Genomic DNA, 24,745 nt, shown 5'->3' on the forward strand with positions numbered 1-24,745 from the left:
GGTGTTGAATCGGTAGATTGCTTTGGGAAGTATAGACATTTTAACCATGTTGATTCTTCCCAGCCATGAGCATGGTATGTTCTTCCATTCGTTAATATCCTCTGCTATTTCCTTTCTTAGGGTTTCATAATTTTCTTTATAGAGGTCCTTCACCTCCTTTATTAGGTATATTCCTAGGTATTTCATTTTTCTTTGAACAGACAACATTTTAAATATAAAAAATTAGGTAAGTCACCAAAGTTGATCAATATTTGAACATAGATTGACAAAGAGGAAACATAAAATAAGGAAACTGACTTTCATAAACCACAGAAATTACTGTTATTACTTTAGAAACTTTATCATTTTTTTTTTTTTTGCTGTTTTTTTTGGCCAGGGTCGGGTTTGAACCCGCCACCTCCGGCATATGGGACCAGCGCCCTACTCCTTTGAGCCACAGGCACCGCCCCAACTTTATTATTTCTAAGACAGTAGCTGTTATCCTGCAGGTACTCAGGGCATCCTCTTGCTAGCTAGTTTACTCTAAGGCTGCCGCCAGACTGACTTAGAAATGAGCACAGGCTGGTCTTGAGTGTGTGTCTGCGCTCATGTGCATGTATCCCAGTGTGTGCTCTACAAATGACTAATAGCTTATTTGTTGTTTCTTCTTACCTGTGTTTTCTTGATTTCATAATTATTCTGAATTGTTTTGTTTTGTTTCATTTTCTTTTTTTGGAGACAGGGTCTCATTCATTTGCCCTGGGGTTGAGTGTCATGGTATCACAGCTCTCAGCAACCTCATACTTCAGGGCTCAAGCCATCCCTCTGCCTCAGCCTCCTGAGTAGCTGGGACTACGGATGCCCACCACAACTTCTGGCTAGTCTTTGTATTTTCAGTAAAGACAGTCTCACTCTTGCTCAGGCTGATCTTGAACTTCTGAGCTCAAGCAATCCACCCACCTCGGCCTCCCAGAGTGCTGGAATTATAGGCATGAACCACCATACCCAGCCTAGTGTTGACTGTTACCTTCAAATTTGTAAGAGTTATTTTCGTGCTTAACAAAAGCAAGCTGAACAGTATCAGGGATGTACACCATAATTAAGCTGACTAGTGCCGGGTGCCAGGCTCCAGACTGAGTGCTGGGAAAGTAACCGCCCGGGGGAAGCAGACGCCCCTAAGTTACTTGGAAACTTCAGCCTCCTCTTAATTGCTGCTTTGATGGTTGCAGAGTTGACTTTTAATGAATCTTACTGTTGGAGTATTTGAAGTCTGTTAAGCTTTCTAAACTAGACAGCTGCTAAGAAATACTTAGTAAGGGTGTCTGGTAGAATTAGCTCTATTGTAGTTCTTCACCTTTTGGTTGAAAAAAAGGAGCGTGACATTTTCAAAGCTATCCTCAAGTAAATGTTCGCCTATAATCCTCCCTTCTTAAGAATTTTTTCCCCTTCTTGCAGGGTAACGCCATCCTCTGAAAATCCTAATGGTGCTACTTCTAGTGTCAGACAAGGAAAACCCTCTTTAAGACGAATTAAGGGAAGACTACACAGAAGCAAAAGTCTGGATAGCTTCGATTTCTGTGAGCTCACTGTAAGTGGACTGGCTGATGCTTTCCTCATTTTTCAGATAGTATGAAAATTTTTATTTTACCTTTCTATTTTCATAAAAACGTAACGAGCTTATTTTGTGGTAAGCATTTTTTGTTTTAAAAATTGTTTATTCAACAGGTTACCGACCAGAATGTTTTCTTAACTAGTATGAGTGTGTTACATTTATAATACATGGTTCATAATGATGATTCTGATGCAAAGATGAAGATAGGGAAATGCTCTGAACTCTACAAGAAAAACTGAACTGAGTTCTACAAAGTATTAATAATATAAATTTCTTAGAAAGTCTCAAATCCACATGTTAATATAAGTGGGTACTTAAGGATCTGATTAACTCCAAACATCCAACTTCCTGGTAGTGCCAGATGATAATTACTCTAATTAGGACAGGTCCCAGTTCAGTCAACAATGGTGCTTTCTTTCTATTCTAAGTGATTAACATTTATGGTCGTATTTTTTTCATGCCAAGTTACAGGTTTTCATATGGGTATATGGTAAATTTGTGCATGTTTTTAGAATAACACACTTTCAGGCCTCACTTGAATAAAAAAGCTATTGTAATGCCATAAAGGAAGTACTAGAATTTCCTTTTCTGTGAAAAAGTTTTATTTGGGCCGGGTGCAGTGGCTTACGCCTGTAATCCTAGCACTCTGGGAGGCCAAAGCAGGTGGATTGCCTGAGCTCCCAGGTTCGACACCAGCCTGAGCCACAGTGAGACCACTGTCTCTAAAAATAGCCAGGTGTTTTGGCTATAGTCCCAGCTCTTGGGAGGCTGAGGTAAGAGAATCGCTTGAGCCCAAGAGTTTGAGGTTGCTGTGAGCTATGGCTCCACGACACTCCACCAAGGGCAACAAAGTGAAACTCTGTCTCAAAAAAAGAAAAAGTTTTATTCAAATTTATGTATCATAGGGTTCAATGGCAGATTAACGAATGTTTAGGATGCCTGGTAGACTAGATGTGTGTCTTTCTTCCCTTTGAGTTCTGAAAAATTCTCAATTATAAACTTACCACTGACCATTGTTGTTTTAAAAAATGGTATTGAAGTATGAAACAAAATCCTGTCATTTACATCTCTTACCTATAATTAATGAAAATAAAAGCTCAGCAAATGGAAATGCTCTATATTTTTTACATTTTACTTTAATATTTTCATGTTTACTGAAGTAATTTTGTTCAGTAAAAGTGATCCTGAACATTTTTTGTGACCCAAGACACAAGAAGGTAAAATGAGTTATCAGAAGACATTTTATCAAAAACTGAGAAAAGGAGTAAAAAGACTGTCATTTCTTGCTGTGTAGACCTAACAGTTAACGTGCCCAAAGAAAATATAAATGTTTTAAAATTAAGTGAATTGCTTTTCAGAAGTCAAACATTGAGTTCATGAGAAACAAATTTTAATTATTTGTTGGAATATAAAAATATATTTGGGCGGCGCCTGTGGCTCAGTGAGTAGGGCGCCGGCCCCATATGCCGAGGTTGGCGGGTTCAAACCCAGCCCCGGCCAAATTGCAACAAAAAAATAGCCGGGCGTTGTGGTAGGCGCCTGTAGTCCCAGCTGCTCTGGAGGCTGAGGCAAGAGAATCGCGTAAGCCCAAGAGTTAGAGGTTGCTGTGAGCTGTGTGATGCCACGGCACTCTACCTGAGGGTGGTATGTGAGACTCTGTCTCTACAAAAAAAAAAAAAAAAAATATATATATATATATATATATATATTTATATTCCAACAAATGTTTGGAAATGTTACCTGGTAACAAACCAGGTTTTCTTCTGTCATGTTAAATATTGTCATTACTGAGGCATAATCAAATATTTGATTAATTTGACTTGTCATAAAATATGTTTACTTGCTTAAACAGCATCATTCAGATTGGGGAAGATAAAATTTCTCTAGAATATGATAGTAAAAAAAGCTTTACTTCATGTAAGGTTGAGTTCAGTTTCTCACAAATAGAAATGGATTATTTCCACTATGGAGAAAAGTTGGCATATACAGTTATCTTTTTATCATGATAAAAAATATATTTAAAAATTTGATATTTTCATTACTTCTTGACCTTTTGGCTAAGATCAAGTGTAAAAATTTGTTTATTCCCTGCCTCATTCCATGAAAGAGTTGATCTGACTGAAGTTGGTACATAGTCCAAGCAAGGAAAAAAATAACACTACCCAGGTGCAGAATTAATTTGTTTTCTTTTTTCTGGTCTTTTCTATTTGACTTTATCTCAAAAGTGAAATGTCTTAGCATTCTTGAAAGGAGGGCATTTTGACTTTGAGATTAAAGAGAGGAAAAATTTAAGTTCACAGAAGGCCAATTCCAGGGAGGGGCTGTGCGCTCTGGCTTACTGGGATTCAAACACTAAGTTGTTTTTGATTTTGGTTTTCTACTTCTAAAGAATGCATTGAGAGGTTATGGACTTTCATCTCCCTCTCAGTAACGAGAATGTGTTGATAAATTCTAATTACTTCAATTTGAGTTTTTTGCAATTTGCGTTCATTTTTGTGGTTTTCATGGTTATGGTTGGTGGGCAGCAATTTATATTTATTTTACTCTTTCAATATTTTTAGAGTGTTAAAATTTTTACAATGAACATGTTCCATTTTTAGAAAAACAATAAGCTGATTTTCCAAATAATAAAATATAAAAAGAACAGCTTAACAGCATGGCTAGTCCCATTTTCTACTTTATGATATGGCAATTAATACTATAATATCCAAAATACATCAAGGTACAGAGCATCTTTGGCATGGTGATAAAAATATTTTTTCCCTATACTTTAAAAATTCTATCCTCTTTTTTAAAAAGAGGAAGTACTACTGGAAAAAATGTGGAATAGAAAAGGGTTTCATAGGAGGTGGAGGGTGTTCAGAATTAGTTCTCTAGGAAGTTGACTTTGGAATATAATCACGGAGACCCAAGTTGTGAAAGCTTTATCCCCAAATATCTGAAAAGAAGATACTTAGTAAGGGACCTGTAATGACTTTCAATTACATAGGAATAGATGATGCTATTCCCTTTAGGAAATACTACAGCTTAGCCATCCGTAGATAGCTCTTCATAGATGTTCCAGTTCAAAAAAGATTGTCAATTTTGTCATATTGCACACTTTTTAAAATTTATGAAATTTCTGATTAAACATAGGGCTTCCTGTGATGCTGAAGTAAATGAGGAACCTTAAAATACAAAGATTTAGACTTAGTTAATAATCTCCTGCCATAGTCACATATCAAATTTATATGAACAACAGAACATTTATAGTGTTATTTTACTTTTACATACTACTTTTAACTTTCTTTTTTTTTTTTGCACTTTTTGGCCAGGGCTTGGTTTGAATATGCTACCTCGACATATGGGGCCAGTGCCCTACTCCTTTGAGCCACAGGTGCCACCCTACTTTTAACTTTTCCAAATTAATTTAAGAAAAAATACAGTTTTCATTGCTTTCTGGAAAAGATAGTAAGCAGAACAAGAGGACCACTTAGGGCAGTTTCTGAGAAGCCTCAGGTTCCAGCTGAGACATTGGCCTTGGTCCCGGGCACCCTCCAAGTCATTTCACTCCTGGGGAGAAGCGATTGTTTCAGCTTTCTGTATCAGGATTAAGTGGGATGAGCCTTCTATCTCATTTTGTAAACCCTGCAGCATAATTGATTGCCATCCTAGTCGCTGAGGAGGACTGGAATCCAGCCAGTCTCAGTGTCCCAGGGATGCTTGGTGAAACTGCCCTAGCACAGCCTGTACTGGACATGGTTAGCCTGCAGATGTATTTTGCCCTGGAAACCTGAGCTTTCCTTCCATGTTTGAATGGGTGAAATGCTATAGAAACAAGGTGACAAGTGGTTTTTTTCCTCTTGGGGGGATGAAAGGACATAGTGATGATCAATAAATATAAAGAAGAAAAGTGACTGTCTTTAGGTTTAGTGAATGATGTTTAGATCCTTAGGTATTCACTTCACCCTGGTGTCCGTCATTGCTTGTTTGGAGTGAACAGATTACATTTTCTTTTTTTTTATTAAATCATAGCTGTGTAATTAACGTGATCATAGGGCACCATACACTGGTTTTATAGACTGTTTGACACATTTTCATCACACTGGTTAACATAGCCTTCCTGACTTTTTCTTATTGTGTTAAGACCTTTATATTCTACATTTACTGTCACATGTACCCTTGTAAGATGCACCACAGGTGTAATCCCACCAATCACCCTCCCTCCACCCATCCTCCCGCTCCCTCCCCTTCTTCTCCCCCTTCCCCATATTCTTAGGTTATAACTTGGTTATAGCTTTCATATGAAAGCCATAAATTATGGTCATAGTAGCGCTGAGTACATTGGATAATTTTTCTTCCATTCTTGAGATACTTTACTAAGAAGAATATGTTCCAGCTCCATCCATGTAAACATGAAAGAGGTAAAGTCTCCATCTTTCTTTAAGGCTGCATAATATTCCATGGTGTACATATACCACAATTAATCCATTCGTGGATCGATGGGCACTTGGGCTTTTTCCATGACTTAGCAATTATGAATAGGGCTGCAATAAACATTCTGGTACAAATATCTTTGTTATAATGTGATTTTTGGTCTTGTGGGTATATACCTAGTAGAGGAATTATAAGATTGAATGGCAGATCTATTTTTAGATCTCTAAGTGTTCTTCAAACATCTTTCCAAAAGCAATGTATTAATTTGCATTCCTACCAGCAGTGCAGAAGTGTTCCCTTTTCTCCACATCCATGCCAACATCTTTGGTCTTGGGATTTTGTGATATGGGCTAATCTTAGTGGAGTTAGATGATATCTCAAAGTAGTTTTGATTTGCATTTCTCTGATGATTAAGGATGATGAGCATTTTTTCATATGTCTGTAGGCTGTGCGCCTGTCTTCTTCAGAGAAGTTTCTCTTCAAGTCCCTTGCCCAGCCTGCGATGGGATCCCTTGTTCTTTTCTTCTTCTTTTTTTTTTTTTTTTTGTAGAGACAGAGTCTCACTTTATGGCCCTCGGTAGAGTGCGGTGGCCTCACACAGCTCACAGCAACCTCCAACTCCTGGGCTTAAGCGATTCTCTTGCCTCAGCCTCCCGAGTAGCCTTGTTCTTTTCTTGCTTATAAGTTTGAGTTCTCTGTGGATTCTGGTTATAAAACCTTTGTCGGAGACATAACCTGCAAATATCTTCTCCCATTCTGAGGGCTGTCTGCTTGCTTTACTTACTGTATTTTTGGCTGTGCAGAAGCTTTTTAGTTTGATCAGGTCCCAATAGTGTATCTTTGAAGCTGCTTCAATTGCCCGGGGGGTCGTCCTCGTAAAATACTCGCCTAGACTGATTTCTTCAAGAGTTTTTCCTGCACTGTCTTCTAGTATTTTTATAGTTTCATGTCTTAGGTTTAAATCTTTAATCCAGTGAGAGTCTATCTTAGTTAATGGTGAAAGGTGTGGGTCCAGTTTCAGTCTTCTACAGATTGCCAGCCAGTTCACCCAGCATCATTTGTTAAATAGGGAATCTTTTCCCCACTGAATGTTTTTAATTGGCTTGTCAAAGATCAAATAACGTTAAGTAGCTGGATTAATCTCTTGGTTCTCTATGCTATTCCAGACATCTACCTCTCTGTTTTTTGTGACAGTACCATGCTGTTTTGATAACTATCAATTTATAGTATAGTTTGAGGTCCGGTAGCGTGATTTCTCCTGCTTCGTTTTTATTTCTGAGTAATGTCTTGGCTATTTGAGGTTTTTTCTGATTCCATATAAAACGAAGTATTTTTTTCAAGATCTTTAAAGTATGACAGTGGCGCTTTAATAGGGATTGCATTGAAATTGTATATTGCTTTGGGTAGTATGGACATTTTAACAATGTTGGTTTTTCCCAGCCATGAGCATGGTATGTTTTTCCATTTGTTAACATTTTCAGCTATTTCTTTTCTTAGAGTTTCATGGTTCTCTTTATAGAGATCTTTCACGTCCTTTGTTAGGTAAACTCCCAAATATTTCATCTTCTTTGGCACTATTGTGAATGGAATAGAGTCCTTAACTGTTTTTTCAGCTTGACTATTGTTGGTATATATAAAGGCTACCGATTTATGAATGTTGATTTTGTAACCTGAGATACTGCTGTATTCCTTGATCACTTCTAAGAGTTTTGTAGTAGAATCCCTGGTGTTTTCCAGATATACAATCATATCATCGTTGAAGAGTGAAAGTTTGATCTCTTCTGACCCTATAAGATTACATTTTCACTTCTTTCCCTTCCTCCCTTTCAGGCTCTAAGTGTGTAGGCCAAGAGGTGGGAGCAATAATGTAAAATGCCACAAGATTGCTTGAAATTTTATAGCTTGTCTTGATCAACCCTCCCTCCTAAAATAGGGAGATGGACCCAGTTCTTTCAGTTTAAAGGGAAGCTTTTCTAGAACGTAAACTTAAGGAATTTATTTTCTGCTTTGTGGATATAAGCCTAGATTGCTACTTATCTATCTGCCAGTAGAAAAATACCACAAAAAGTTTTGCACACAACAGATAGAAACAGTGATCTGATTAATAATTTATGCTAGTGTTGCCTTAATTTGGGGTGAAAGGAAGATTCTTCTTTATAAGAATCTCTGTAGAAACTTATAGGAAATGTATGTAACTCTATGAAGATATCAATGATGAACTTTCTCCCTCTTCATCTCTTTCTCAAAATTGTCTACTATGAACTCTGTGGGCACCTGGAGGCCCCAGAAGCCTGTTTTGAAACTAAATTCCCCTTCGGCTTTGAACACATACTAGATTTATTTCCCCTTTGGCATGAGTTGGGCACCTGGCTGGTAAAGAGGGGCTGGGCAGTGAGTGGTGAGAACACAGTGGCAGGGACCCAGCCTGTGAAGGGACAGAAGACACCATCTTATCGGCTCCCCAGGGTGCCTTTCTCACTTCCACTCCAATCACCACTGCTCACGGCACCAGTGTGAGAGCCAGGAGGAGGCAGCAGTGGTGAGCCACATGCCCTGGGGACGTGGTGCTCCCCTCACCCCGGATTCTAGTGTATCTTTGGGTATCTTTGTGTTCACTCTTATATCTCTCCAGTGTCAGTGGAGGTGCTGGTCCCAAGGCCACTATCACATCTCCTCACTATACCCATGTCCTTTGTATTCCCCCAAATATCAAACATGACAGATATTATCCTCCTTAAATCTATGTTTGATTTTTTTTTTGACTGATTGCTTCATGAACTATGGCCATTGAGTAAAGGAAAGCGTAGAGACAAATATTAAAATAATGGGCGTCATGGGCTGAGTGTGGTGGCTCATGCCTGTAATTGCAGCACTCTGTGAGGCTGAGGCAGGTGGATTGACTGAGCTCAGGAGTTTGAGACCAGCCTGAGCTAGAGTGACACCACATCTCTAAAAATAGCTGGGTGTTGTGGTGGGCACCTGTAGTCCCAGCTACTTGGGAGACTGAGGCAAGAGGATCCTTTGAGCCCAGGAGTTTGAGGTTGCTGTGAGCTATGACATCATAGCAATCTACTGAGGGCAACTGTGAAATTCTGTCTCAAAAAATAAAAAAAAAGTAGGTATCAAAAAAGCAAGAAGACATACAAGTTAATAAAAACACATTTGACATATGGCAGATAAAATACCCAATTAACTTTGTGGACTTCTCTTATGGGCAGCAGACCTAAGCACTAGGAAATGAGGAGGATATTTGTTGGACAGGCAAAGTAAATGGGGTGGTGGAGTAGAGAGGTTGGTGGTGGAGGTAAAGGTGATGTTGCAGGTGGTGTGATGAGGGAGGAGATGGTGGCTAAGGTAGATGGAGGTGCTGGGGGTTGTGGCAGTGGAGGAAGTAGTGGTGATGTTGGGGTTGGTGGAGGTGATGATGATGGTATGGATGGTGGTAGAGAAAATGGCGGCAGAGGCGACAATGGAGTTGAAAATGAAAGTGGAGCGGGTGATGGTGATGGTGCTTGTGGTGAAGGTGAAGATGTTGGTCATGGAGGTGGGGGTAATTGGAGGTGAAATTTTTATCCCTAGGGTCCTGTGCTACCACACTCCCAGTTTTTCATTCTTCCCTAGCACAGGAAATGGCAACCTGACGTAGTTCTTGCCAAGGAGATGCAAGAAGAAAGACATCTCCGGGGAGGGCATCTCCTCTGACACAGAAGAGAAAGCTTTGTGCTCCTTTATTCTGCCCCCTTCTTTTTGGCTGGAAGTGTAAGAAGTGAGGGCACTCCTGGAGTTGGAAGTGCTGGTGGTGGCGGGTGGAGGTGGAGGGCTATTGTTAGTGGGTGTGGTGGTGGAGTGGACTGCACCAGCTTCTGTTCTCTCAGTGGACTACGCCTTTCACTTTTTAGGCAGTTGGAATGTTCCTGTTTGCAGGTAGCAGAACACTGACTCAAACTGGCATAAATAGTGAAATCATGTATTAGCTCATATACTAGAAGTTCAGTGGTCGGATGATCTTCAGGACTAATTGAATCCTGTGGTCCCAGTTCCATTTCTTGGGACACTTCTACTTTCCTCTGCGTAGACTTCGTGAGTGGGCTTGCACCACGATGGGGGCAGCAGTTCAGGCCTCACATCCACATGAGCAAGGCAGGGAGGGCCAGTGTCTCCTGTCCATGGGTCTCTTTTTTAAGCATGGAAAACCTCCATTCAAGCTCTTTCTCCCACTTTCCATCCCAGTAAATGCCATGCATTGATTTGCTTAATATCATTCTTTGACCAGAAGAAAAGTCTGAAAATCTCTAAGTAATAGCTATAAGAATGTAAGGTAATTCTTACATAAAAGGCATGGTAAAACAAGACTGTTTAGAGTCCTCAAAAATTGGTGCCTTTTGCTGATCAAATAATACTCATTTAAGGTAAACAGGAGCTTTTTTCTTACGTGGCAAGGCATCTGAGGTAGGCCGTCCAGGGTTGGTGACCCTGTTCTAGAACGTTCCCAGGAACCCACTTTTTCCGCCTTCCCAGGCTCCCCTCTTTCTGTGGGCCTCAGCCCGCATTGGTCTCTCCATGGCTGCTGTGTGTCTGCCCTCACTTCTTTCACTTCCAGCCAAAAAGAAGGGGGCAGAGTAAAGGAGCAGAAAGCTTTCTCCAAGGGAAACTTTGCCTCTCTGTGTCAGAGGAGATGCCCCCCCAGAGATGTCTTTCTTCTTGCATCTCCTGGGCAAGAACTACGTCAGGTTGCCATTTCCAATGCTAGGGAAGAATGGGATTCTGCCAGGAAGGAGGGGGAGGAAACAGATACTTTGTAGGTGGCCAGTAAAGATTTTAATTTAATTTTCAGTTAAGATTTTCCTAAGTGTTTCCCTGTTAATATTTACTTGGTCTGGTATGCTACTTAAGAGTCAGCTGAAAATTTTGACGCACAGTTTGAAAGAAGAATGAAAACTTGGGAGTTTGGTAGCACTGGCTGCTGGGGATTAAAATGGGATTCTGCAAGGAAGGAAGAAGGAGGAAACATACTTTGTAGGTGGCCAGCAGGGTCTTCTCCACCTACATACCCCGGCAGGTCTTGATCTCACCACTGTAGAGACCAGAAAATTAATCTGCAGTCAAAGCCAAGTCATCAGTAGCTTAACTTCTGATTGATACCCTGGTATGTTGTGAGAGATGGAGATCTGATATATATATGATATATCTGTGCATCTGTAGATACAGATCTGAGACCTCTGCATAATTCAACAGTCATATAATTGTGAGACTAATTTTCCCATAGGACTCACAAACTATGGTGACTTATTTCTGTTTTCCAGATACAGTGATTTGCCGTGGGCCAGTAGCATAGACACAGGTTATAGTCCTGTCTGCCTGCCAGTTTGACATTGTGTAATTCTCAATGCTTGTTATTAATTTGGAGCTTTTACATAATTTCAGATATGTTCATGAAATGAGACTTTAACTCTTTTAAACAATCATTTTTATGTTGCATTATTTAGGTTTGTACAACCAAACTTGTCATAAAACCTGACCAAATCATATTCAGTTTAAGAAGGCAGAAAAGTATGTAATATCTTTCTTCCCTCCCCTCCCCTTCCCTCTCCTCTCCTCAAGACAGGGTCTCCATCTGTTGCCCAGAGTAGAGTGTAGAGTGCAGTAGTATCGTCACAGCTCACTGCCACCTCGAGCTCCTGGGTTAAAATAATCCACCTCAGCCTCCTGAGTAGCTGAGACTAAAGAGGGAAGTGGCTGATTTTCCTGCGGTTTTGGGGGGTATGGGGGTCTTACTAGTATTGCTCATGTTGATTTTGAACTCCTGGCCTCAAGTAATCCTTGGCTTGCCAAAGCATGAGAATTATAGACATGGACTGCTGTATCCAACATACATAATACATTTTAGAAAAAAAATGCAGGGCAGCACCTGTAGCTCAGGGGGTAGAGCACGGGCCACATACACTGAAGCTACTGGGGTCGAACCCAGCCCAGGTCACCTAAAACAACAATGACAACTGCAACAAAAAACAGCCGGGTATTGTGGCAGGCACCTATAGTCCCAGCTACTTGGGAGGCTGAGGCAAGAGGATCACTTAAGCCCAAGAGGTTGCTGTGAGCTGTGATGCCACAGCAATCTACCCAGGGTGATAGCTTGAGACTTTTTTCAAAAAAAAAAGAAAAGAAAAGAAATGCAGCCAAATGGTTCAAATACAAAAAGGTTGAGTACCTGAATTAGAATATTTTAGCTAGTTCTATGAAATCTTGTCTATTCAGGGATAAGTGTTCCGCAAGTTTTCCCTAATTCTAGAAGTGTGTTAATGTAAAACCTTATAAGGTCTCTTATGTTATAATTTATGTGTCCATGTTGCCTCCCCAATTTCAAAGACAGGTTATGTGTAAAGAACTAGATTGTTTTATAATACCTGACATAATGTTAAGTGCTTGATAGAACTCAGTATAAATATTTGCTAAATGAATAAAGAGATGTGACTAAGTAAATACAAGGTCTGACAATTAAGTTTGGAAACTTGTCCTAAAAAAGTGCTCCATACCTCACTGCTAAAAATCACTACTGTCGGCTTAGAACCTTTGGCTCAAGCTGCTAAGGCACCAACCACATACACCTGAGCTGGTGAGTTCAAATCCAGCTGGGCCCACCAAACAACAATGATGACTACAACCAAAAAATAGCCAGGCGTTGTGGCGGGCACCTGTAGTCTCAGCTACTTGGGAGGTGGAGGCAGGAGAATCTCTTGAGCCCAGGAGTTGGAGGTTGCTGTGACCTGTGATGCCAGGGCACTCTATCCAGGGTGACAGCTTAAGGCTCTGTCTCAAAAAAAAAAAAAAAAAATCACTACTGTCCCCTTCTCAGTACTCCCCTGGGGAAGCTGTGCCCCTCACAGATAGTGCTATGGGAGCTGGTGCATTGTAGTGATGCAAGAGCCACACCTTTCTTGTACCAAGATTTTCAGTTAAGATTTTCCTAAGTGTTTCTCTGTAAATATTTACTTGGTCTGCTATGCTTCTTAAGAATCAGCTGAAAAATTTTTTTTTTTTTTTTTGTACAGACAGAGTCTCACTTTATGGCCCTCAGTAGAGTGCCGTGGCCTCACACAGCTCACAGCAACCTCCAACTCCTGGGCTTAAGCGATTCTCTTGCCTCAGCCTCCCGAGTAGCTGGGACTACAGGTGCCCACCACAACGCCCGGCTATTTTTTGGTTGCAGTTTGGCCAGGGCCGGGTTTGAACCCGCCACCCTCGGTATATGGGGCCGGTGCCTTACCGACTGGGCCACAGGCGCTGCCCGAATCAGCTGAAATTTTTAACACACAGTTTGGCACATTTTTGCCGTGTTTTCATCAGTTCTGCTCTAACTGCCCACCCTGACCTCTCTTAATCCATGACGCTTTCTCGCCCCTTTGAAAATCATTTAATCCATGTGTACACCACCGTTTTTTTCATGGCGTTATCCCCATAAACTTGGACTGACATGTCCCTGATTTCACTTGTACTCTGCCAAGTTTAACAAGAAATTTAATGTTTGTTCATTGCTCTAATTCAAGCTCTGACATTCTCACGGTGACACACAGAAACACCTAACAATAATGAACACCACTCAGCAAGACTCTCCCACATGTCGAAATAAAGATGGCTCTGAGACACTGATACACCAAGGTTGTGAAACCTTAGTGAGCTGTTTGCATATGGTGCCAGCATAAGCTCACAGTGGCAAGTTCAATAACTTAATTAATTGTCAGACCTTGTAAATGGCCTTGATGGTGGCTAGACTGTGAGGGGACCACTGAAGATGGAAATAAATCAGCCTTTCCCTGTCCTTCATGGCCTTAGCAAGTTTAAAGAATCCTCAACCTGGGTCTGTTCAGTATTTTTTTCTTTTGTAGAGACAGAGTCTCACTGTACTGCCCTCGGGTACAGTATTTTTTTCATGATGAGGTTCAGGGTGTGTTTTCTTGGCAGAAGTACCACTGAGATGCTTCTTTTTTCTCTCAGCGCATCTGGTCAGGGAGCAGACGAAGTTGGACTGCCCCACCATGGTGGTGTTAACCTTGCTACCCTAGTCACAGTGTGTCTGCCACGTTTCTTCAAGCTTAATTCATCACTCTTCCTCTCAGTAACTGATCATGATTTGGTGGGTGAGATAGTCCATTGTTACAGCGATGTTTCTTTTTTTTTTTTTTTTTTGGTAGAGACAGAGTCTCACTTTATGGCCCTCGGTAGAGTGCCGTGGCCTCACACAGCTCACAACAACCTCCAACTCCTGGGCTTAAGCGATTCTCTTGCCTCAGCCTCCTGAGCAGCTGGGACTACAGGCGCCTGCCACAACGCCCAGCTATTTTTTGGTTGCAGTTTGGCCGGGGCCGGGTTTGAAGCCACCACCCTCCGTATATGGGGCCGGCGCCCTACTGACTGAGCCACAGGTGCCGCCCACAGCGATATTTCTTATTAAACTTTCATCCACTATCCTTAGCCTCCCCAGATGACTCCAGCCCAAACCAGCCACCTCTGTGATAGTTGGTTGCCAAGTAGTGATTTTTCTGTCCTTTTCATTCACTTGATTAATAGTTATAAGTTGACATTCTGTTGTAGAGAAAAGCTTTTCCTTATCCATTTATTTGTATTTTCATTCATCTTTTGGTATCAGTGTGGACTCACAGATTCCGTTTCATTCACTGGATTGTAAACTGCTGCTATCTTTATTGTGATGTTCAAATTATCCAAGACTTGGACAATGGGAGCTCCCTAGACCGGCTCCTCTGTTGTTTTGACATGTGCCTATCAATTTTTGGACACTTCCTTGTTTTCTGAATAATATGTTCCAGACTTAGTTTGTATGTTTGTTGCCCCAGTCCTGGAACAAGCTATTGTTCAGGGACTCCAGTTCCTTCAATGTGGGATGGTGTTTAGAAACCAAGACTGGGGGTGGATCATGGTGCACCTCTCAGCAGGAGATGGGTGTGAGTGAACACACACAGTCCTCTGTAACTGTTCTGTGTGTGTGTCTTTAGTAACTTAAGTTCTCACCAATATTACGCTTCTACTTGCTCACTTCAGTGTTCTTTCTGGCTTTCCTCCCCTCTGTGTTCCAGCCGTCCAGGTATAGATGTCCACGCTGTCCACATATTCATTGCACAGTTTGCTCTTTTTGCTCTGTGTGACCAGTCTACCAACCACACTGCTCCTCCTCTCCCTCTGGTGCCCAGCGACCAGGGCAGTGGGTTTCATGCTGCCCATGTGGCTTAGTGAAGTTTATATGTAGAGAAGAAGTAGGGGAAACTCATCTCTCTCAAGTACAATGCTTTGAAGTCAAAGTTGTAGAGCAGTTCTGTCTTGCTTTGCCTTCAGGCTTAGTGTGTGTTGAAATTTCACTAACTGGCTTGGTCATGCCTTTGTCTTAGGAAGTGAGTAAAAAGAACAGCTGATGAACAGCTGATGATTCTTAGAATTAAAGTTCTTACCTTTTAGGAACATACACACGTTGTCTCACTGGACGTTGAGCTCCAGTGTTAGGACCTGGACCTTTTGGTCCTGGGGCATTTTTACCTTGCCCTTGACTCCTTGATCACATACATGGGACCTTAGAGGGGAATTACTTGACAGTGAGAAAAGTTAGTACGTGCCCTCCTCACCACCTCTACGTGCAGATCAAGGGGCCAGCTTCACAGCCAGGGCACTGCAGAGCCTCATTTTAGGGTCCCCTGGGCCTCCCTCCCCATCGCACACAAGTACACACACGCACACACACACACATACACATACCCCATCATCATCTGCTCTGCCTTAACAACAGTCACAGTGCAGTAGATCAGGCAGAAACGTGAACAAAGGCATGGAACAGTACAGTACAGGCAGTGCAAGGTACCTCACAGGATAAGGGGGTGACCAAAGCTGCCTGGTGCCGAATGGATTACAAAGAAGGTATCTGGAAAGATACTTCGGACTTAGCTGGAGCAAAAAGAGGGGAAGTGGGCATCAGCTTGAAGGAGCAGAGAAGGGGTGGGAGATGGAGCTGAGTGCACCATCTGGTTCCAAACCCGGTAGTTCTGCCGAGATACCCCAGGCAGGGTGGGTCAGGCGATGTGGTGGGGGCTTCAACCCCCAGCCTCTCCTGGGGGCAGCTCTGCTTTATCTGTTCTCCTTGTGGGTGAGTGGCACAGGCCATCTTATTTGGAAAAAAACGGGGGAGATTCTGCTTCTGTGATAGTTTTGTGACAGGCAGTCACACCAGTAAGAGAAATTTATGCGTAGAGGTTGAAGAGGCTGAGGAGGGGATTTTCCAGAAGGAAGTGCCTGATACACAGAGACACAAGTGGCCTCAAGCCAATTGGAGGGGAGGTGCAAAGGCAACCTGCACCTGCCAGAAGTCAGAGAAGGTCCTTTGAGGAGGTAGAATCACTGGTTTACCTTGAGAGAGGAGGGATGACATGATTTTGCTCATATAGTCATGGAATAGAGAGAGTCATCAGTACTTTTCAGAACCTACAGAACTGATGTCATGTATTTTGACAGGTTTCTTAGATCCCTGACAGTGACAGCTGCCCCCAGCCCCCAGTCTATGAAGGGGGCTGCTGCCATGGATCTTACCCTCCGGTACTGGGCTTTGTGGGGACCAGCTGTGGGAGCAGCAAGGGTGGGGAACATCGGGAAGTGGTTGGTGACATTGATCAAGGGCAGTGGGGTAGCTGGCAGGCGCAGGGGAGCTTTAAAAATATAGAAATATAAAGATAGAATGTTTTCACGTAAAATGAGTTCACTTACGAAAATAATTTTTTTTTTAATCTAATACAGATCGGCTCTTTTCAGAAATGACCTTAAATTATTTCATTACTTTTCACTCTATGAACTGAATCATTCGATTTCCACCTTTGTTAACGAGTCAATTATCTCTGAGGAATGTAAGCAGTAATGCGCACGCACGTAATGGTGAGCTCAGCTCTGTCTCCCACCCCTCCTCTGCTCCCTTCAGGTTTATATAGAAAACTGGTTATATTTGTCTTTGAAATGAATATTTTGTTCCCATTAGTCTCAATGAAAGCAATTTAATTCACCTGGTAATTTTGTGACTTTTGAGCCTAAGAATGAAAAATGGAAATTTAGAATGTCTTGTTTCTTCCCACATTTTATAGCGGCTAGTATTTTGTGAGGCTGACTGCACTCCTGGTGAAGAGGGTGAGGGGCATCATGGTGTAAGCACCTGCTCTATACCCTGGCTTGCGGGGGGGCGCCTAAGAAACCAACAGGAGAGGGGCTACTCTGTCACTTCAGTGCTTTACTCCTAACTTTCCTGTGAGGACAAGCGAGGAATGAATGTTACAGTTAAGTTCTCTTCGGTTTCGACTCTGTAGGTTACAGGAAGGCTCACTCCTCAGAGCCTGATTTTGGTGCTGTCACAAGCCCTGCCCAGATAGCTCCAGAATAACTTATGCCCTATTTGTTCTGTAAGTTCTACTCTGAGGGTCACTAATGGGCTTGGGCCACAGCCACATTTGTAGACGTTGTTCAAATGCATGGTGTCTTAACCCTTTCCGGCTTCTGTCACATATGATATGGTATAACTGAGTGGCTTGTAAACAACCGAAATTTTTTTCTCACAGTTCCAGAGTTGGGAATGGCCAGGATCAAGGCACAGTAGACAATATCTGGTAAAGACCTGCGTCCTCATGGACAGACACTGTTTTGCTGTGTCCTTATGGGAGGTGAGGCAGCAGGGGGCAAACAAGTTCCCTTGGGCCTCTTTCGTAAGGGCACTGATCTTACTCATGAGCCCTCTACCCACAGGAGCCCTCAACCCTCATGACGTAAGCACCTCCAAAGGCCCCACATCCTAATACCATTACTTAGGGGTTACCAAGTACCCCCTATTCATTACCAAATGAATAGGGGGCATGCAGACATTCAGAGCACAGTACCTGGTGTCTAGCTGGAATGGTGTTTTCCCTTTGCCTTCTCTTATCACTCACCAGCACTGCAGCCAGCTTTCACTTACCCTCAGGGTTGCAGATTGGGAGGGCAGAGTACAGGCTGGGAAACGGCTGTTGGTGGGTAGAGCCCAGTGGTTGTAGGCTGTGTTTGGGACGTGCATGGGATACACCTCAAAGAGAGTTCAGGCGTGCGCAGAGAGAGTCTGGGCAGCTGGGGCTGAGAGAGAGGTCCCAGACTGCAGGGTGGATGCCAGCAGAGAGGGAATGCCAAAAGGCCGAAGTGCCACGATGCCGCCTTTGCCTTAGTAGTGGCGAAAGCACGTGACCTTTAATAGAATGGCAACTAGAAGGTCATATGTAGTCAAGGGTTACTAGCAAAATGCAGTTGTGAACAGGAAGGATGGCATTTAAATAGGGCCTCAGCATCATCTCAGGACCTGCATGTTCCCTGTTTGGTGCAGTCATGGGAGGGAACCTCATACAACACAACGTCCAGATGCAAACTCTTTCACATCCAGCAGGTGTTGGTTGAGTATCCACATTGTCCAAGACCCTGAGGCTGGGAAAGGTATTCTTTCTGCTTGGTAGACTTTATCGTGAATCAGTGAGAGGTGGGCATTTAACAGGGTAACATGGACGTGGATGTTCTCCCTCTGCCCCAGGGCGGGTTGGCCCGCAGTCTGGGCAGTGCCGCTGGCCACATGGGGGCAGTCTAACAGCTTGGGCAAGGCCGTCCAGTAAAAAAAAAAAAAACAAAAAAAACCTTTACTTCATTCTTCTTCTTGCCCATTATAACTGTACTTAAATTATTGATGAATGGGCTTTAATGCGGAAATGAAATGGCAAAATCTTTTCAATTTGAAGTCATTTTGGTTGTTCAAATTGCTGGAAGTGATTGATATTTAGAGTGGTGCTACTTTAGGGCAGAGTGGAAATTTGAGCCACCTTGTTAGGAGGAGATTGATACGCCAAGAACTGTGATCATCGCAGGGTAATAGTAGAGGGACCCAGCGACTTTTTTTATTGTTTGGGTGAAAATGAAAGTGCTTCCCCCTTGTTCAAAGACTTCTGTGCTGTCAGAATAGTCAGGCTTTTTGCTGTTAATTTTTTTTTTCAAATAAATTTGGGCAAAATTTAAAATTAGTTCTACTATGTATACTGTACTCCAAATATGATTTTGGGGTTTTGACCTTTTAAAAATCATGCTTTGATACTCACTTTTATGTTTTGTTTTTTTTTTGCAGTTTTTGGTCCAGGCTGGGTTTGAACCCGCCACCTCCAGCATATGGGGCCAGTGCCCTACTCCTTTGAGCCATAGGCGTCACCCTCATTTTTGTGTTTTTATATACCACAAGCCTTTCTTGGCTTTGTTTCTCCATTCTCTATTGTGTACTGATTTGAACAATTTATTGTAGAGAATGAAAACCATAAACTAGCTTTCAAAATACTTTCTCAGTTTGCTCATTCTAACTATATACCTTTGAGTTACTGCATTTTATCCAAATGACTCATAATCACTGACCTTTCCATATCATTTTGGCATGAAAATTTATTTTCAGTATTTTGGGAGTTATATATAATTCAGTACATTCTTGTTACTGCTGTTTACATGTTAAAAGCCTTAGGCTTCCATACAAAGGTGATTCTTTTTATATAAAACAAGCACACTGTATGGCCCATGCTCCCAGCAGAATGTTAAAGCTAGACTGTTTAATCTCACGTTCCTCAGGGTCATTCCTCTTGAACATGTCTGTAAGAGCCATTGAAACTGGAAAGACTTGTTACTGCTTTGAGACACAGACACATTTTAATTCATCTAAATTTCTTTTAGTGTAATAGAGATTTAGCATGTGAGAATTAGACTTCTTTTCAGTAAGTGGGAAATGTTTTCCTTTGTACCTAGGTATATTTTGAACCAGGGCAAAATAACAGCCTAACTGGAGTTACCAGGTGTTCACGTAGGGGTTGGAGAGTGGTGTGGCCGCCCTTCTTAACTTATTCTCCACGTGGCTGTGTTATGTGTGTCCCTGCATGTCATGCGATAATCTTTGACTGGGTCGTGGCTGTCAGTTTTAGGGTGTATGCTTGTTATGTCCTTTGCATCTCGTGTTCAGATGGACATGTAATAACTGCGTCCCACGCTGTCGAGTCCTGCTGTGCTGTGTTCATGAGATTACTTTGTGGTGGGGGTTGGTGAGCTCCCACTTAATGGGCACAGTGTCGGGGTTCGGGGCACACTTCTTGGGTGCAGGACACAACTACAAGAGAGACTCTACCTGACAAATGCAAACATCATAACCTAGTTGTTTGTACCCTCACGTTAATCTGAAATTTTAAAAATAAAATTTTTTACACAGGGCAGCGCCTGTGGCTCAGTGAGTAGGCTGGCCCCATATACCAAGGGTGGTGGGTTCAAACCCAGCCCCCGCCAAACTACAACAAAAAAATAGCCGGGCATTGTAGCAGGCACCTATTGTCCCAGTTACGTGGGAGGCTGAGGCAAGAGAATTGCCTACGCCCAAGAGCTGGAGGTTGCTGTGAGCTGTGATGCCACAGTACTCTACCAAGAGCGACAAAGTGAGACTCTGGTCTCTAAAAAAAATAAAACAAGGGCGGCGCCTGTGGCTCAGTCGGTAAGGCGCCGGCCCCATATACCGAGGGTGGCGGGTTCAAACCCGGCCCCGGCCAAACTGCAACCAAAAAATAGCCGGGTGATGTGGCAGGTGCCTGTAGTCCCAGCTACTTGGGAGGCTAAGGCAAGAGAATCGCTTAAGCCCATGAGTTGGAGGTTGCTGTGAGCTGTGTGAGGCCATGGCACTCTACCGAGGGCCATAAAGTGAGACTGTCTCTACAAAAAAAAAAAAAATAAATAAATAAATGAATAAAATAAAAAGTAATTACTTCAGAATCATTTATTATTTTAGCATGCTTTGTTTTCTCCTCAGTTTTCGTATCAGAAGATGCAGTATCTAAGTTTATTGATATTTTTTCCTCTCAGTGTTTTCTCAGATTTGTTTTAGATCATGGTTTTTAATTAACAACATAATTTTCAATTCCTTTGGGTGTTATAAAAATGACAAATAGAAAACAATACATTTATAAACTTGTGGGGGTCCCCTAATTTTTGTTGAAGGTTTGGTTTTTCAGTATATTTTTACCTGATATTATTTTTTCAGTATATTTTTACCTGATATTATTTTTTCTCTGTTTTTGCCTTATTGAACAGTTTTACAAATATGATTCTTGGGGCAAATTCTTAAAACAGCAATCTTCTCTGAGCATAAATCCTATAGTACTAATGGTATATATAACATAATTATGAAATATTATGATAGTATTGTTTGCTAGCACTAATAAAGAGTTGTGTAAACTCCAGAACTCTGTTATAGCACTTACTATAACTTACAATAAGTAGCAAATGAAATGAGCCATTTGTTATAAAGTGGGTATTTGTGCATAAATATCGTTGGAAATTGGTTGGTGATCAGAAGAAAATTAAAGGAAGCAAGGGATCCGAGGGTCAAAGTGACCAGCTGTGTAACCTGGCTGGGTCACCAGTGTTCAGAATATAGTTTCTAAGGGAAGTTAATAAACCCAAGATAGAAAAAAAAGTAACCAAACAGTCCAAGGTGGATCTTATCAACCCAGTAGAACGGTCTGTAGGCTATGGTAATGTTTTTATTCTTCTGGTAAATGGTAGTGATGTGATTTGAGGGGCAGGAGGACCCCTAATAAGGTGTGGGATTGAGATGAAGATAAGACCGCCAAGGAAAAAGAGCTGGTCTCTTTTTAGGGCATTGGCTGGACATGAGGTCAGTAAGTTAGGGCTCAGGGTCCAGCTGTAGTCCTGGCAGATACCTGGAGAACAAATCTGAAACTGAGTCAAGAAGTGAGCAGTCAGAGTTGGTGGTGTGAGGAAGGAAGCTGGCAGCTGGCCCTGATCTAGAGGGGAGTTAGGGGAGATCAGGGGATGGAGACTGGGCAGGCCACTGCAGTCAGTACTTAGTGCAGTGTTACACATTCTTGGTAGAAATATTTAGATTTTAATACATGCCATCTTTTTAAAAATAGGGAGAGTATTGGGCATCTTTAGGTGCCTAGGGAGAGTATTTGATGATTCCAAAGGGAGGGAGACATGGAGGGCCCAGTGCTGCAGGGGCAGGGCGGATGAATGCCTTCCAAAGCACAGAGTAGGGCAGCCACCCCTAGGAGGAAGAAGGGGACAGCGCCACACGTAGAGGTGAGTTTGTGCTTGGAAGGTGCTTTCCCTTTCTAAATGGACACTGAGATTGCCGCTTGAGGAAGAGAGGAATGATGGGAACTCTGACAAGGCTGGTGGTGTGGGACTGCTGCTGACAGGAGGGGAGGGAGGTGCCTGGGAACGTGAAGAGGAGCTGCCTGGTGTGACTGAGGACTGCACCAGGGCCAGTCCCGTGTGACTCTCCAGCCGAGCACCTAAGCCCTATGGTAGCAATGGAGAACTGGTGCAGGTAGGATGGAAGACAAGAGGAGGAGAGAGTGAGCTCAGAGGTGTGAGAGTGATTGAAGTGATGGCTCTATGGGACCAGATCAAGGATGCAGTGAGGTGCAGTCAGCAGGGATGGGGAGACAGGGGACTTCTGTGCAGAACACAGAGCTTTGGCCTGAGTGCTTAAGATGTTGGTAGGGGAACAGTGGGGACAGAGACCAGGTGTGGCTTTGGGAGTCAAGGTCATTCTAGGACTAGGAAAGCCAGGAATTTTGAAGTCATTGGGAATGACCATGGGTGACATTAGAGTCCTCAGCAATTCCTGACTCTCCTGTCCTAGTCATGATCAGTTTAATTCTTCTCCAGAGATTCTTCTAAAGCTACGAGCACCTCAGGGAAGATGCAAGAATTTTTTTAAAAATGCCGAATGGGCCTGTAATCCTAGTATGCTGGGAGGCCAAGGCAGGTGGATCGCTTGAGCTCAGGAGTTAGACCCCAGCCTGAGCAAGAGCGAGACCTTGTCTCTAAAACAACTAGCTGGGCATTGTGGCAGGCATTTGTAGTCCAAGCTGCTTGGGAGGCCAGGAGTTTGAGGTTTCTGTGAGCTATGACACCACATCACTCTACCCAGGGCAACTGTGTGAGTGAGACTTTGTCTCAAAAAAAAAGAAAAAAAAAGCCTAATGATAATTACTGAAGGAGTTTGGGGCTTAGAGAGTCCTAACTGATCAAAGGAAAAGAGGAGGTAAGTAAAAAGTTCAGATAATAGTAAATGTAAAGAATTTACATTTAGCAGGGTGTGGCAGCCTCAGCTACTTGGGAGGCTGACACAGGATGATCCCTTGAGGTCTGGAGTTTGAGGTCAGCCCTTCAGGTAACATAGTAAAACCTCCATCCTCCGGAGTTGGAGGTTGCTGTGAGCTGTGATGTCACGTACTCTACCAAGGGCGACATAGTGAGACTCTGTCTCTATAAAAATAAACAAAAAAAAAATTTAAAGGAAATGAATAAGATTAAATTTTTTTAAAAAATGTAAACTTGATTGAAATTCAAGAAGCAATTTGAGAATAAGAAACTTTTGGAAGAAGAAAAAGAGATGGTTTGTGGAAGCAAACTAATTAGAGAGTTAAATGCTAAATGTTAAAATGACCTAAGAGATGTACAAATATTGCTGGTAGGTATATACAAAGAGAGAAGGGTTCCTATAAGCAAGTAGGAGTAACATCTGTAAAATGTGGAGTAATATGAGTGTAGTAATTCCTTTGTGACTTCATTACTTTTCTTTTTTCTTTTTTTTTTTTTTTTAAAGACAGTCTCACTATGTCACCCTCAGCATAGTGCTGTGTTATCACAGCTCACAGCAACCTCCAACTCCTGGGCTTAAGCCATTCTCTTGCCTCAGCCTCCCAAGTAGCTGTGACTACAGGCGCCCACCACAACGCCCAGCTATTTTTTTGTTGCAGTTATCATTATTGTTTAGCTGGCCTGGGCTAGGTTTGTACCTGCCAGCCTTGGTGTTGTGACTGATGCCGTACCCACTGTGCTATGGGTACGGAGCCTGTGACTTCATTTCTGATAGTCACTTTCTAGATATTTCTAAGGGAATAATAATTCTCAGTTTCCATCTGATGACATTACTTTGATTTTGCCTCAAAGACCTACAGTTAACTCACTGATTTATTTTTTTTTATTTTTATTTATTTATTTATTTTTTTTTGTAGAGACAGAGTCTCACTTTATGGCCCTCGGTAGAGTGCCATGGCATCACACAGCTCACAGCAACCTCCAACTCCTGGGCTTAAGCGATTCTCTTGCCTCAGCCTCCCGAGTAGCTGGGACTACAGGCGCCCGCCACAACGCCCAGCTATTTTTTGGTTGCAGTTCAGCCGGGGCCGGGTTTGAACCCGCCACCCTCGGTATATGGGGCCGGCGCCTTACCGACTGAGCCACAGGCGCCGCCCTCACTGATTTATTTTAACCTACAGGGAGATCACAGTTATTTCAGAAAACTCAAATTGTTAAATATTTTGAAAATCGTACAATCAAATGAAAATCTTTGCAAGCTTTACTTCCTTACATCACATTAGCTCTTCACACACTGCTCATAATGAAGCTAATTGGCTTTTTCTTTTAATATAGTATGTTTGTATTTGAAGTTGGAAACGAGTTTAGAAGTTCCAGATATTTCTGTTGTGGGCTTTAGTTATGCACATAACTTAGAAGGTAAGCATTCTTTTTTATAATTTTATTACTCATATGTTTTAGATTCTTTTTTAAGGAGTAGTTCAGGAAGGAGGTCAGTAGGCACCCTTGCTTCTCCAGTTTGTTGGGAGTTGTCTACATTAGTGT

General features: G+C 42.3%; 1 pseudogene; it reads left to right on the forward strand.

Moving 5' to 3' along the window:
• The first annotated feature begins 16,502 nt into the window (after window positions 1–16,502).
• The window catches only part of LOC128579558 (bifunctional methylenetetrahydrofolate dehydrogenase/cyclohydrolase, mitochondrial-like), a 23,247-nt pseudogene continuing 15,004 nt past the window's right edge, over window positions 16,503–24,745 (forward strand).

This window comes from Nycticebus coucang, unplaced genomic scaffold (assembly GCF_027406575.1).
Source record: "Nycticebus coucang isolate mNycCou1 unplaced genomic scaffold, mNycCou1.pri scaffold_72, whole genome shotgun sequence".
Classification (NCBI taxonomy): domain Eukaryota; kingdom Metazoa; phylum Chordata; class Mammalia; order Primates; family Lorisidae; genus Nycticebus; species Nycticebus coucang.